General features: G+C 38.6%; 1 long non-coding RNA gene across 1 annotated transcript; it reads right to left on the bottom strand.

Moving 5' to 3' along the window:
- Window positions 1–4678: 4678 nt before the first annotated feature.
- LOC134340813 (uncharacterized) lies at window positions 4679–9767 on the bottom strand. Its single transcript, XR_010016642.1, has 3 exons — window positions 9703–9767; window positions 6431–6530; window positions 4679–4807 (listed from the first exon to the last, which is right to left on the bottom strand). It is a non-coding gene; the product is annotated as an uncharacterized LOC134340813 (long non-coding RNA).
- Between the last annotated feature and the right edge of the window lie 6796 nt (window positions 9768–16563).

The following is a 16563-nucleotide window of genomic DNA, read 5'->3' as shown; positions in this document are numbered from 1 at the left end:
ACCCGATGCTGAAGCACCACCAAAGAATAATAGAGGGATTTGGTGATAGGGAGGTAATGCAGCAGCCCATTTTCGCATCAAAATCCCATAAAGAGTGACAAGATAAATGATCAGATATTCATTTTTGGTAGTATTGTTTGTTGGGGCATCCATTAGTCTTGTGAAACCATGGATCTGCGCCTGGAAAGTCTTCACTCTCCAGGGCACAGGCCTGAGCAAGGTCGTATGGAAGACCAGCAGTTGCCCATGCTGCAAGTCTCCCCTCTCCACGACACCGATGTTGTCCAAGGGAAGGGCATTAGGACCCATACAGCTTGGCACCAGTGTCATCGCAGAGCAATGTGTGATTAAGTGCCTTGCTCAAGGACACAACACGTTCCCTCGGCTGAGGCTCGAACTCACGACCTTCAGGTAGCTAGTCCAATGCCTTAACCACTTGGCCACGTACCCACACAGTATTGTTTAAAACATAAATATTACCTGTAATCAAACCACTTTAAAACCGAACATCGTGAAGGTCGTTTTTAAAAATAAGATCATTAAAGCTGCTATCAAATGTGAAAAGGTTGCAACAATAGACTATCACACTTTCTAAAATGTCTGAATAAAATTCCTAAAACATTCCTGTGTTAAGAGTAGAGGGAAGCCGATTTTTTTTCTCCTGCAAACAGTAGAGATGTACACAGGTATTCATCCGAACACTGAACAATTTTAATCAAATTAAAGATGGCCCTAGTTTTTTTTTCCAGAAGTGGAATGTAATCTGAATTTAATGCTAAAGTTATCTGTAAGTTAAATAGTTAGGTGGCCCAGTCACTAAGGCTCTAAGAACTAAAAGCAGATTAGAATGAGTCATGATATAGAAGTGCGAAATATTTCATTTGATAATTTTTTAACAAGAGTTTTAAGAGAAACAGGAATTTCACTACTACACAATAACAAAAACTGCCAAATAATTTGCTCCCAACTGTAATCTTACACTCAGTGGTCATATTACTAGCTACACCTGCTTGCTACAACAAATATCCAATCAGCTAATTGTGTGGCAGCTACTTAATGCACAAAAGCATACAGACATAGTCAAGCAGTTCAGTTGCTGTACAGACCAAACATCAGAAGGGGGAAGAAATGTGATCTAAGCGACTTTGACCGTGGAATGATTGTTAGTGCCAGACGGGGTGGTTTGAGTATCTCGGAAACTGCTGATCTCCTGGGATTTTCATGCACAACAGTCTATAGAGTTTAGAGAATGGTGCGAAAAACAAAACAAAACATCAAATGAGCAGCAATTCTGTGGGCAAAAATGCCTTAGTAATGAGAGCTCAGAGGAGAATAACCAGACAGGTTCAAGGATTAAAGTATTTCTCATTTTTATCTTAAATATTTTGCCATGGAATTTCTATGTCAACTTTATTTCAACCTTTGAGCTCCACTCCCCACACCACAAGGATTTGTGAACAGACAACAAAGACAAATTCTAGGAATGTTATTGGCTTATCCTGGTGGACACTGTTCCCTAGGCTAACAATGATCATTCATCTATTCCAAAAGCACTATAGATATTTCCAGCTACAGTCATTCTATCAGGCCAATCTCCCAGAATTCAGGACTCCTAGAACAGCAAGTTCCTGAACAAGGCAACAATTATACCAGTGCCTAAGAAGAGTAGTGTGAGCTGCCTTAATGACCAACACCCAGTAGCAGTCATGTCTACAGTGATGAAATGCTTTGAGAAGTTGGTCTTGGCTAGACTGAACTGTTTCCTCAGCAAGGACCTGAACCCACTGCAATTTGCCTTTCACCACAATAGATCTATGGCAGATCCAACCTCAATGACTCTTCACACGGCCTTAGAAGATCACCTGGACAATACAAACACCTATGTCAGGATGCTGTTTGTTAACTATAGCTCAGCATTTATCGCTATCATTCCCACAGTCCTGATTGAAAAGCTACAGAACCTGGGCCTCTGTACCTCCCTCTGTAATTGGACCCTTGACTTTCTAACTGGAAGACCACAATCTGCGCTGATTGATGATAATATCTTCTCCTCGCTGATGATCAACACTGGCATACCTCAGGGGTGTGTGCTTAGCCTACTACTCTATTCCCTCTATACCCATCACTGTGTGGCTAGGCATAGCTCAAATGCTATCTGTATATTTGCTGATGATGCAACAATTGTTGGTAGAATCTCAGATGGAGCTGAGAGGGCGTACAGGAGTGAGATATACCAGCTAATTGAGTGGTGTCATAGCAAAAACCTTGCACTCAATGTCAGTAAGACGAAAGAGCTGGTTGTAGACTTCAGGAAGGGCAAGACGAGGGAACACGAACTGATCATCATAGAGAGATCAAAAGTGGAGAAAGTGAACAATTACAAGTTCCTGGGTGTCAAGATCTCTGAGGATCTATCCTAGTTTGAACATATTTATGCAGCTATAAAGGCAAAGCAGTGGCCTTTCATTTGGAGTTTAAAGAGATTTGGTTTGTCACCTAAAACACTTCAGTAGATGTACCGTGGAGAGCATTCTGACAGGCTGCATCACTGGTATTGGTGGGGGGGGGGGGCGCGGCTACTGCACAGGACCGAAAGAAGCTGCAGAAAGTCGTAAAATTAGTCGGTTCCATCTTGGGTACTAGCTCTCCATAGTGTCCAAGACATCTTCAAGGGGCGGTGTCTCAGAAAGTTGACGCCCATTATTAAGGACTCCCATCACCCAGGGCACACCTTATCCTTATTGTTACAGTGAGGAAGAAGGTACAGAAGCTTGAAGGCACACACTCAGTGATTCAGGAACAGCTTCTTCCCCTCTGTCATACGATTCCTAAATGGACATTGGACCTATGAACATTACCTCACTTTTTTAATACATACTGTGTGTTATTTTTGTTTTTGCACTGTTTTTAAACTATTCAATATACATATCTACTGTAATTGATTTACTTATTTACTTTTTCTTTCTATATTATCATGCATCACATTGAACTGCTGCTGCTAAGTTAACAAATTTCACAACACATGCCAGTGATAATAAACCTGTTTCTGATTCTGAGTTACATAAAGTCTTTCAGTTCTGTCACACTTGGACAATCAAAGGAAATTAATTTTGTATCAGGGGCGAATGTGCATTCAATTATTTTTACACAGCCCCCATGAGATGTTTGTGAAAATTAAGGCAAATGATTGACCTAGCTAAGAAACTGGATATGAACCAGAAGGAGAGGATAATAGGCAAGAATTCAATAGACATAATGTGACTAGTAGTATCCCAAAGGGAGTTGTGTTAATGCCACAGCTAATGATTTCCTCATTTTGGGGTGATAAAGCTGTTGGATCTTAACAGCAGAACATACCTAATGCCTACTTATGTTCTTAATTCTCACGTTCTACCGTGCAGTACTTACTAATGAACAAGTTAATGAACCATTGTCTATTAATGGGGAGTTGTGTGCAATTTTGCTGGTGGTGCATTAACCTGATCTACTACAAATGGGTCTGAAGTCCAGCTGCTCAGAACCAATAAGATTCCAAAAAGTTGCAACAATAGTTTACTTTTGTTGCTTTTAACTTCTGAACTGCGACGTTTTGTTCCAGATCTTCTCATGAGCTTAATGAAGTTGACATAGAATGAAGATAAGACATCATGAGTTTAAGATTGTTTAAAGCAGAACAGTTCCACTTGAAAATTGGAAGAAATGAGAAAGAGTTGAGTGACAACATTGAAGCAATGTCTCTGCACTCTCTAGGTCACTGTGTAGCCAATGAAATCTGAACATTTATCTCTCCAGTACCTGAAGATGGGTTTTGTATAATTTTGTAATCCTTTTTCAGTGTCCTTCTTTAACTGATAAAAATGCCAAGGTTTTCCAGTTTTTCTCTGTTACCCTGGACTGTGACGTCAGGGATCCACTTTATCATTCTTTCTTTGATGGCCCTATACCTGTCATCAGTGAGCACAATTGGAAACAATACTGAAGATGTCAGGAGTGGTTGGATTATACATGATGATGATGGCCTCATTTGACTTGCTTTATCGGCAGCTGTCACTTCTTCTTCATTGAACATTGTGCAATTCTTCATTTATTCCTATCAAATATTGAAAGGCCAAGATAAAGCAGATGTTTCCAATATCAGGAGAGTCTAGGACCAGAGAGCACAGCCTCAGAATAGCAGTACGTCTCTTTAGAACAAAGTTTCTTCAGCCAGGGGATGGTGAATCTGGGGAACTCATTGCCTCAGATGGTTGCGAAGGGAAAATCTTTGGGGATATTTAAAGCTGAGGTTGATGTGTTCTTGGTTAATAAGGACATCAAAGATTACGTGGAGAATGCAGGAGAATGGTGTTGAGAAGGGAAACCATGATCAAATGGTGGAGCAGAATCGGTGGGCTAAATGGCCTAATTCTGCTTCAACGTATGTCTTATAGTCTTATTATTATTTATTTACTGTAAGTACATGGTATCACACCCTCCAATGTCGAATCTTTGAATGGCAGATTGCATAAAAATAATCATCTAGTAATTAAAATTCCACGTTTAGTATATTGTTTGAAAAAATCACCTCTAATGTATATTTAATTTTTACATTTATTGTAATTAAGAAATGCTAGAATAGAAATAATATTTTAATTTTCTACCTGCATCACATGGCTTGCAGTCCAAAACACTCGTCCTTCCTGATTGTTGGTTATAAGTCCCTCTGGGGCAGGGAAATTTGTCTTTAGATTCTGTTCCGGGAGGGCAGTAATGGCCAGGTGGGCAGATATTATTTTTATAAGATGAAGTATTTGAAGGACAGAAGTAACTGTGGGGAAGCAACAGAGTTAGGGAGAACTCCTGGAAATATAAAAAAAAGCAGATGTTTAGTTTTACATCTTGTGGACTGTGTGTGTCTGTCTGTAAACAGAGACTGACACCTACAGTATAATGTGTGCTAGGTGTTCTAAAAGGTGGAAAATATTATTTAGGCTACAAATCTGAAGCATTGTCATCACTTACTGCTTCCATGATTGCTGCTTGACTTATTATTTCCAGTATTCCCTGCTCAAGTTTAAATACAATTTTATACAAAAGTACTATTTTGAACATCATCTGAATGGAATCTGGAGACACAGGCTAGGAGCACAGCAGAACAGCCAGAATGGAAACGGTTCAAAGTAAAAAGGCAAAAGATTTAGTAGTCTCTAGTTCAACAGTTTCCCATACATACTGCAAATGGAAAATAAATGTGAATTTAAATGTGACTGATGTGATGTGAAAGTACTGAAGCACATTCAGATCAGCTTATAAATAATAGAACACTGTTCAGAATTGCTGGTGTCACTATCAAAAGCTGCTGTGCAGAGATGAATGAGATAGGCTGTGCATGTATGGTGTACTCTAGTGGGTAGGTTGATGAGCCGCATCTGTTGTGTTGACTGCCGGTTTTTCGATCTCATCACACTGATTGAGATGTCTTCTGATCATCTCTGCTCTGTGCCTCCCATTCCCTCTTTCCTATTGATCATCACCCTGCTTATTCACTGTCATTTCTGTTTCCCTAAACTATCTGTCTGCTCCCATCTGATTTCCCATCCGCCAGATCTCTCACCTCCTCCTCTAATTTCTTGATCCCCGCTGAGCTCCTGAGATTCTGATAGAACCTAAACTTTCCAATCCAGGAAAGCTGAAAATTGATGACATGTGCACAGGATTTAAATGAAGATGGGTGGAGGAGGATTGTGCAGAGGCTTTTAATGTCTACCATAGAAGAGCTGACCATTCCTGCCAAAAGATACTGACAATTCATCAATACATTTGTTATTTTTCCAAAACCCTAAATGCACCTTCCAGAAATGTTGTGTATTAGTGGATTCAGCAACTCACAAGGGAACTGCCACTGAACATATGGCAGTACTTTAGATTTCAGAGTACTGAACACTGATATCTTTTACTTTGCCAGAAAATCAAACGGGTCTTTCAGAAAACTATGTTCATAATCATTTTACTATTTAACTATTTATGATTTTATTACTATTTAATTATTTATGGTGCAACTGTAATGAAAACCAATTTCCCCCGGGATCAATAAAGTATGACTATGACTATTTCTACACTGGCAGTGCACAAATTATCCACTGTTGTTATTTTGTACCCTTTTGTCATTTTATTATGAGCTAGAAACACGTGTTTTATACCCATCTGTTCCTTAAGTATTCACCTAACTTGGCATGATTTTCTTCCTCATGGTGGTGGACTGGCAGAGCATATTACCTGGCTGTTATAAAATTAATCTATATTTTCCCTACTGTTGATTGTATGATTGGTTTACTGCCCAATACATGAGCAGTGAGATTATATTTGTATATGTAAATTAAACATGTATCACGTCTTGAGTTTTAATGTTTCCAATGGTCTTACCAACATGGTTTAATCAAATGGAAATTACCCTTCAACACATGGACTGCAGGTACTCTGACCTTCAAGAGCATTGTAGGTTCCTGCAGGACATCCCAGTGGAAAAGTTGTGCCACTCGGACAGAAATGCCCTGCAATGTGCCATGATGTAAAGTCAGTATGATCATTCAAAAATGAACTACAGAGATTAATATGACATTTTTCAAATGCTTAAGACATTTGAGCTAGTGAAACATAATCCTAACATAACCTAATATTTTGTGTCAGATACAATTGATACAATAAACCATAATGCATTAGGTGTTGTCATCTTACTTCAGTACACAGTTCAGCTTGTTTTATGACATTAAGAATAAAGATGATGAATGTCAAAAATATAAGAGGTTTTTGACAAGTTAATACAAAACAGTAAATTGTTTTAGATCCTTTTGTAGCATTTGAATGCCCCAAATTGATTTACAACCAAGGAAGAACTTTTGTAAGTGAAAATAAAAAAAAACTGATGCTGGAAATGTAAACAGAAAACAAAAATGCTGGAAGTACTCAGTTGACTAAGACAACTGTGCTGCTCCAAAGAGCAGTATATGAGGTCATTCTTACCCTCAGCCATTAGGCTCTATAATGAGACCACCTACAGCTGGGGAAGTGATGATCCCTCCTGTTAGACTGTTTGTGGTAACTTATTTGTTATTCTTTCTACTTCTCTTCTAATGTTTATATCTGTGCACCTGTATAATGCTACTGTGACACTGTAATTTCCTTTGGGATCAATTAATTATCTATCTATTTAGGTCAGGCTGCATTTGTTAACAGGATTAACATCTCAGGTCAAAGACCCGTTGTTAGAACTACAAAAGGAAACAAAAGAAACTGTTAAACTATAATGTAGGCAATAGGACACGTCACCAATAAGGTAAAACCAAGGTGACCATGGAGATAAGCACTGAACAAGGTAATCTGATCAATGAGTGAAAGGGAGCAGTTACAGAGTGAGAATACAGACAAAATAATGCAGGAGTTCTGAAATGCAGAGCATTTGGACTCAATACTGAATTCTATTAGTTCATATAATTTGATATTACAGTCATCCAACTGTAGTTTTAGGTCAGTTTATTTATCTTTGCCCTATACATTTCCTCTGGGAGTGAAAAAAATTGCCAGCCTGACCTGCTGGACATGTCCTCCTGAGCAACATGGACATGTCCTCCTAAAATGCTGGAGGAACTCAGCAGGCCAGGCAGCATCTATGGAAAAAGAGTACAGTCGACATTTCGGTCCGTAACCTTTCAGCAAGACTGAAGGGTTTGCCATAGATGCTGCCTGGCCTGCTGAGTTCCTCCAGCATTCTTTGTGTGTTGCTCAGATTTCCAGCCTCTGCAAATTTTCTCTTGTCTGTAATTGGACATATCCTCCTGATGTGCATTTCACAACTCTTACACTCTTTTGTCTTGGTCTTTTTTTCTTAACTGCTCCCATTCACTCTTTCAGTTTATTCCCAAGGCCACACTGGTTTTGCCGTATCTGAGATATCCCCCTCCTCCATCCTCTGTGCAGCCTTAACATGGTTCTTTTGTCCCCCCTCTTAGTTCTGACCTGAAATGTTGACTCCATTTCTTTTCCCATTGATGATCTGCTGAGTATTCCAGCATTTTCTGTTGTTAATGGTAAACATTTTTGTAATATCATTACTGTTGCAATTTTGGAAATCAAACAGTTGAAGGCATTGTGCAAGGTTCCAGAAACAGTAGAGTAATAATGATCAGCAGAGTCTGTTCTTTGATATTAGTCTTCATTAGCTTCAAAATAGTCACACAGATTTTTTCCCTTTCTTGGTAGAGCAGACAGGCTTCAGTTTAACATTAAATTCATAAACTGCTTAACAGTGCAGCATTCTCAGAGAGTGAGTACATTACACTCTCTTGGCACAGCTGTAGTGTGTCAACTTAAATATTTTACACTAGGACTTGAAATTATAATTATCTGCTTTTGATGCAGGAACACTCCCAAATGAACCACATGTTTTAAATAATTCAATTACTTGCTTCAACATTAAAAATAGGTTAACTGCTCAGTCATCAAATGTCATCAAGTTATCCGTTCTAATTATTTCCTAAACCTCATGAACGTATCCATCCCCTTCCACAAAATTTATGTTTGAAAACCTGGGACTGGTATTTCAAAATCACTCTTTCTCTAAAGATTCTGCTCTTCAAAATGTTGATGTTTCTTGGTGGGTTTTTCTTTTGGCTTTGCATTTAGAATGTTTAATAAAATTTCTCTGGAAATCCTGGGTTGTTTGTGGCTCAGGGAAGGAAAGCAATCTTTGGACAGTGGCTAAGGCTGAGTGAAGATTCTGGGCAAGATTTGCTGAAGGTGAGCAGGCCTTGTATCCTGCTCAGATCCTATCAAGAATTAGTTGGATTTAACTTGAAACTTAATATAGAGGCATTCCAAAATTTACCAGCATTTGTCACCTTAACTGCTTGTGATGATGTTTGGCCAGTTTATAAGCAAGATTTGCCTGAAGACAAATAGATTGATTTTCTCCTCTAACATACAGAGGAGAAAATCAATCTATTTCTGATATTGGGTAAATATCCACATTGGAACATTTGACTGTAATAACCTGTGGTGTCAATAGCAGAATGACTGTGATTCACTAATGAAGAGACTTGACTTCACTCAGAGACTTTAATGGTGTGCTTACTGCTTAAGACAGTTTCTTGAAAGGAGGCAGAAACTAACATTATTGGGGGTAAAAAGACAGATGATTATTCAGTCAACCCAGCAATTTCAAGTTTCTATATACATTCTTTGATAATAAATGCACCTTGGATCTTTGAATCTTTCCAATATCATCCATAATGGTCACTCATTTAATAAATATTTTGGTAGTAAAAGAAAAAAATGCAAGGATAAAAAGAAAGAAAATTTAGCAGCAATTAGTTGTAAAATTGATATTTAACAACTGATTGATAGAACAGATCAAATTAAATGGATTTTTTAAAGTAAACTTTTTATGAATTCAGTCTCTGTTCTGAACATTCCCCCAGAGGTTTGTCACATTATTTATAGAAAAGTACAAAAATGAACATTTGTTCTGAGTTTAGAAGCAGCCCTTTTCATTCAGAACCATTTAGCTAAGCCAGTAGTTTTCAACATTTGTTACATATTCAGATTGCTAATCTAAAGTTGTCACAATAAAAAATATACCAATTGTGGCACCAAAGAATATGAATACTTAGCTCTAGGTATTCCAGGTAAAGCACTAATGGACAGGTACAAAGTCCAAAATGTACCTACCTGGAGGACAGGGTCCTCCAGTCCCATCTGCGACTGGATTCTTTGGCAGTTTTGCTCCTTGTAAGCAATAGAAACCTTCCCAGCATTCACCTGATGGTGTCGCGAGACCTTCTGAGCCACAATAATGACCATAGGTACAAGGAGTACAGTCACTCTGAAAAAGACAATTGATAATAAGCTGTGACACTAGAGATTCTGCAGATGCTGGAAATCTGGAGCATTTGGAGCTCCATCCTAATGAAAGGTCTCAGTCCGAAACATTGACTGCTCATTTCTCTCCACAGGTGCTGCCTGACTTGCTGAGTTCCTCTTGTATATTGTGTGTGATAATAAACAGTAATATACTGCCTTGGATTCCATATTTAGGATCTTAAAATCTGTAATAAATGAAACAATATTACCACAGTATTTTCAATACAAAATATTTTTGTGAGGGAGTAAACTTTTTCCTTACTTTGAAAAATTCTGGGAAGGTTGGCTGAATTCAGGTTACATAAAAGATCACTTTTTAAAAAGTCTTGTGAAACCGCAAGGTTTCCCTAGGAGAGTCACATCAACAAACTACCAACCATTTCCACTGATGACTCTTCAAATAACACTTCAGGTTATGGAAGGACCAAGGGTAGAGATACAACATGCCAGGTATTGCACATATTTGGAATCACTTCCCAAGACCGGGCTTGAGATGCCAGCTGTCACAAAGTCTGTGCTATGCCTTGTCAAGGTATATTTTGTATTTAAGACAGCTGAGTATGTCTTAATCGAGATTGTGTATCTAAACTATGGGACAACAGAGGCTGCATATCTACTGTAGCTAATTCATGCAAGTGCTTCAAGCCATGTGATAAATATAGTTCATCTCCTTCCACTCCCTGCCTGTTCGTGTGTCTAAATTGTTGTTTTTGCACCTGCTTCTGTCAGTTCTAGCAAGTTAAATAAAAAAAAATTCTATCATTTATTTAATGTTTTCAGATCCAACGCCTATCAATTTCAGAAATTAAAAGGAATACATCTAACAGATGTGGCTATGTGTAAGCTTATGTCTTACAAAGAATGGGCACTGGCTAGTTTAGAGGTCAATTTTAAAGGGATTTCCCAGGATGGATGTAGATGTTTCCACTTTTGGGAACTCCAGTGTTGTGGGCCCTAAAAAAGTCACCATGAAATTCTACCAGAAACAAAGACAGAACGTCTTTATTCAGTGTGGTTGGAATTTGAAAGCTGAAAACCAACAAGAATAGTTGAAGTAAATGGTTTGGATTGCTTAATGGCATTGTGCAGAAAGGGAAGAGTGAATTCAATTCACTTAATTTCTTACATCCTTCATATACATGAGGAGTAAAAATCTTTACGTTACATCGCCGTCTAAATGTGCAATGTGCAATTTATAGTAATTTGTAATAAATAGTTTGCACAACAGGACAGTCAATATAACATAGAAATGTAATTGTATCATGATGAATTGATCAGTCTGATGGCTTGGTGGAAGAAGCTGTCCTGGAGCCTGTTGGTCCTGGCTTTTATGCTGTGGTACCACTTCCTAGATGGTAGCAGCTGGAACAGTTTGTGGTTGGGGTGACTCAGGTCCCCAATGATCCTTCAGACCCTTTTTACACACCTGTCTCTATAAATTTCCTGAATAGTGGGAAGTTCACATCCACAGATGTGCTGCAATTGAGGGAAGTACAGTTCCCATACTAGGCAGTGATGCAGCCAGTCAGGATGCTCTCAACTGTGAACGCTGATTGGATTAAATGGAATAAGGTGCAGATGGTTAGTGTGGGGCATAATCATCAATATCTAGAGCCAAATTGCAGGTATCTGTGATGTAATTTCAATAGGTATGTATAGTACAATTCATATTCTTCTAAAACAGTACCTGCGAAACCAGCTTCGATCGGTTGCTAAATGTTCCTGATGGACATGGCTTAGGACTAGATGTTCCCAAGGGACAATAATGCCCCAGTGGACAAGGCCCAGCATTCCCTGTGTTAATAAATGGAACATCAGATATTCAGCAAAAATATATAGCTTTTAGCTTACACTAATGTGCTAGTATTCATTAATAACAAGTTTATGAGTGATGAAAATAATCTCTCTTACAACAGCATGACTTTCTTTTACATCATCTCTCACAATTTTCCAGTTGCTATCAAAAAAAGTACCAGTAAAATAAATGGTACTTTCCAGCACTGAATACATGGTGTTCTACAGAATGTTGCCAGTTGGTTCTGCATCAGAGGTAGAGTGCAGGCAGTACAATTAGACTCAGTGCTTCCAAAAGGAAAAGAAATATAGCGAGATAGGCTTTCATTCACAATCTTTAACCAGCAACTACTACTGGGTGTCTGTATGCATGAAAAATGAACAGAGGCAAAATACTCCAATAAAGCAGGACCTGCACTTTATGAGGTACATCTGCTCATTAATACAAATATTGTATCTAATCAGCTAATCATGTGGCAGCAACTCAATGCATAAAAACATTGAAGTTCAGATAAAATACCAGACCGGGGAAGAAATGTGATCGAAGTGACTTTGACTGTGGTGCCAGATGGGGTGGTTTGAGTATCTCAAAAACTGCTGTTGTTCTGGGATTTTCACATACAATAAGCTCTGCAGTTTACAGAGAATGGTGCAAAAAAAAAAACAAACAAAAAGAAATCATCCAGTGAGCAGCAGTTCTGTGGGCGAAAATGCCTTGTTAATGAAAGAGGTCAGAGGAGAACGGCCAGACTGCTTCAAGCTGACAGGAAGGCAGCAGTAACTCAAATGATCATGCGTTACAAGTGATGTGCAGAAGAGAATCTCTGAATGCACAACACATTGAACTTTGAGTGGACAGGCAACAACAGCAGAAAACCATACTCTTGTGGCCACTTTACTAGGTACACTCCTAATTCTTTTAAAGAGGTCATTGAGTGTATAATGGGTGAACTGCTTCAAGATGCTGGCTGAACACTCATTACTAACTGATACACTGTGGTATCAGAATGTCTTTGGCTTCTTTTTTTCCTGGCACATCTGAGGGGCTGTCATGGTCCATAACCTTAAAACCTCCACAACACACAATACTAATGAGAAGGTGTCACGGGTTAAAGACAGAAAGACCAAGGAAGAGTGACCAAAATATGAATGTAGGTACGGAAAATGAAGCAAAATAAATTAGACAGTAAGTCAAAGGAAAGGAGATGGAAGGCAAAGTCTCTATACATCAAGGTTTCTTATTCCACAGACACAAAGGTAACAATATCTCTTCACCTGCCAGCTTGTGCTCCTCACCCTCTACCCACCTTTCTATGCTGTCTTCTGCCCCCTTCCTTTCCTGACAAGGGTGTTGGCCTGAAACATTGACTTTGTTCATTTCTCTCCATAGAAGCTACCTGATCTGCTATGTTCCTCCAGCAATTTTTGTATGTTGATCAAGGTTTTCAGCATCTACAGAATCTCTTGTCTCATTAACAGTACCTCTGCTGTTTCCTTGTAAAGGTGTGCCAATATCATCTGGAAAATTTTTGAATACCTTCGGTTGTGCTTCTTCCTTGCACAGTACCTATATTGTACTCTATCTTTGCTACTCTCAAAAAAAATTTCTCAGATATGTGTTCTTGTATTTATGTTCTTCTGAACATCTCGAATGTCATTACTCTGTGATTAGCACCACATTTTCATTAACCAAGATCTTAATTTCTGGAAATCCTTTCCAAAACCTGTGACCCACCACTTCTCTCTCAGAATGCAGCTTAAGGCACAGCTTTGCTCAAGATTTTGATCATTTGCTTAAAACTTATGTGCCTTGATAATGATGTTGTTTGAGAACGCAAAGAACCTTGGAAAAAAAATTTCTATGTTATATATTTTTTTTCTCTGGGGATATTTTGAGGCAGAGCACAGCTAGAATGATCCCTCTCACTATGAGCACGGGGGAACCTTCCGGTTGTCAGCTCACCTCTAAGACTGAAGTCAGGTGCTGGTGAATCAGATCCCTCCATGCAGTAGTACCCCTCCCAACATTCCCCCGTGACTTCCACTGAATTCTGAAATGCACAATATTTTCCTCCATTGCAGGCTCTGCATTCCGAGACATGTGCCAAACCTTCCACAGGGCTGTAGGTTCCACGTGGACAGGGCTGCCAGTCATAGTCTGTTCCTTGTGGACAATAGAAACCTGTTGTATGAAATTAAAAAAAGCTTCTGAACATTTCAATGTATTAAACAGTCATCACTGTACTGAGATCCAGATTTTTACATGTCATGCAGGCAAAGTTTACATACTGTGTAACGAAGTTTTCCTCATAAGATTGTGAGAATTGTGGTATCTTCCGTACCTGCAGGACATGGTGATGGTTCCAACCCAGTAATGCAGTATCTACCAGCTGGACAGATCAGGCACTCGCTGGCATGTGTTGCCATCATATAGGTTCCAGATTTGCAAGGAAGGGGATCTATGCTCCCTTCTGGGCAAAAGTGGCCCACCGTACATGGGTTCCCAGTAATCCCATCAGTGGGCCTGGGAGAAGTAGCTCCCCTGGTGCAGTAGTACCTGTGAACAGAGATAAAACAAAATAACGCATATCATATCTTGCTAACATCAAGAACTCAGTACTGAGATAAGGTGACACAAATTGACATTCAACTGAAGAACAAATTTAAATAGAAAACATGATTATTGTCAATCTTGATTTCAGAAGAGCTACTTCAATGAGATTCTTGTGATAATATCAGTTTTCTTGTTTTAAAATAAAACAAAAATGTTTCATTTTACTCATTACTTCCATTACTATCAAAATGTAACACAAAGATGGGTAAATATTAGGAGATATAGTTTTGTTTAAAGGCCTGTTATGTCTCCTTTATTTCTCTTAAGAAAGTATTTCAAGCATATGCAGATTGAAAATTATGATGAACAGGATTAACTTTAATCACACAGGACAAAATAGATTTGGTTTGTGTTTTTAAAATAGTTTCTACGGCAGAGCAGTGGAGACTGGACCTTCTTTTCTGCATGTTGCTGTCAACAAAGACTTGTAAGTGGTATTTAGCACAGAGAACAAGCATTATTTTTTGGAAAATGATATACATTTACAGCATTCATTGTATATGTAAATAGATATCATAATTTTAAAATAAATGACAATCAAAACAGAGGGCATTGTTGCTTAAGTGGAAGATGTCACTCTGCCTACTCATACTCGTTGGTTAAATGATGTTATGACATGCTTAAATTTAGAGAAGATTCACTGTTCAATTTCTGAACCTAGACAAGACTTTTTTTTAACATTGTGGAGACCTTCTCTGAATTATTTTCAAAATCTTTGATTTGCTATTAAGCACAGATGTTGGCTAACAATATGTTTTATTATATGATAAGGATTTTTTCTTTTTCCTTTTTTTTTAAACCAAACAGTTGCTTTTTTCTGGTAGTGGGTTTAGATTTTTTTTGTATAATAAAATTATCTCTTATCAGTATTATGTTTAAATTTAATGTATACGGATATGAGGCAATGAGACTATATTTGTGATTCCAATATATTGTAATCAATGTATTATATATCCTACTGTACTCTGTATTCTTTTATGTAAGAAATCAATAAAAATATTGAGAAAGAAAGAAAACAGAAATGAAATAACCTGGAAGATGATTTGTTGTTAGATAAAGTTGCTGAGACCATTGTAAAATGTGAGGTCACAAAGCTACTTGGGGAGATTATATTATTCACCAGAGTCAGTACTGACATTTATTAAAAAGACATCTACATTTGTACTCAGCTATTTGAAAAGACCAATGTGCATCAATTGTCAAAACTACTTTCCTCTCTCAGAAGAATGATCACCATTCCTACAAAACAATTCTCTATTGCAAACATGTATTTTCAGTCCTGGTATTCTTATCTGGGTACATTACCTCTTTTCTCAATGTTGTAATAATGGCAATGGAGAAAAGAACAATATAACCATAAGACCATAAGTCAAAGGAGCAGAAGTTGGCCATTCAGCCCATCGAGTCTGCTCCACCATTTTATCATGATCTGATCCATTCTCCCATTTAGTCCCACTCCCCCGCCTTCTTACCATAACCTTTGATGCCCTGGCTACTTGGATACCTATCAATCTTTGCCTTAAATATACCCAATGACTTGGCCTCCACTGCCACCCATGGCAACAAATTTCATAGATTCACCACCCTCTGGCTAAAAAAATTTCTTCGCATCTCTGTTCTGAATGGGCGCCCTTCAATCCTTAAGTCATGCCCTCTCGTACTAGACTCCCCCATCATGGGAAACAACTTTGCCACATCCACTCTGTCCATGCCTTTCAACATTCAAAATGTGTCTATGAGGTCCCCCCTCATTCTTCTAAACTCCAAGGAATACAGTCCAAGAGCGGACAAACGTTCCTCATATGTTAACCCTCTCATTCCCAGAGTTATTCTAGTGAATCTTCTCTGAACCCTCTCCAACATCAACACATCTTTTCTTAAATAAGGAGCCCAAAACTGCCCACAGTACTCCAAGTGAGGTCTCACCAGTGCCTTATAGAGCCTCAACATCACATCACTGCTCCTATACTCTATTCCTCTGGAATGAATGCCAACATTGCATTCGCCTTCTTCACCACCGACTCAACCTGGAGGTTAACCTTAAGGGTATTCTGCACGAGGACTCCCAAGTTTCATTGCATCTCAGAACTTTGAACTCTCTCCCCATTTAAATAATAGTCTGCCCGTTTATTTCTTCTGCCAAAGTGCATAACGTATTGGCGTGTGGCCAAGTGGTTAAGGCGTCAGTCTAGTGATCTGAAGGTCACTAGTTCGAGCCTCAGCTGCGGCTGCGTGTTGTGTCCTTGAGCAAGGCACTTAAC

The sequence above is a fragment of the Mobula hypostoma genome, chromosome X2 (genome assembly GCF_963921235.1).
Source record: "Mobula hypostoma chromosome X2, sMobHyp1.1, whole genome shotgun sequence".
NCBI lineage: Eukaryota > Metazoa > Chordata > Chondrichthyes > Myliobatiformes > Myliobatidae > Mobula > Mobula hypostoma.
The sequence above is the reverse complement of the archived record's forward strand: the minus strand, read 5'-3'. Positions and strand labels throughout refer to the sequence as shown.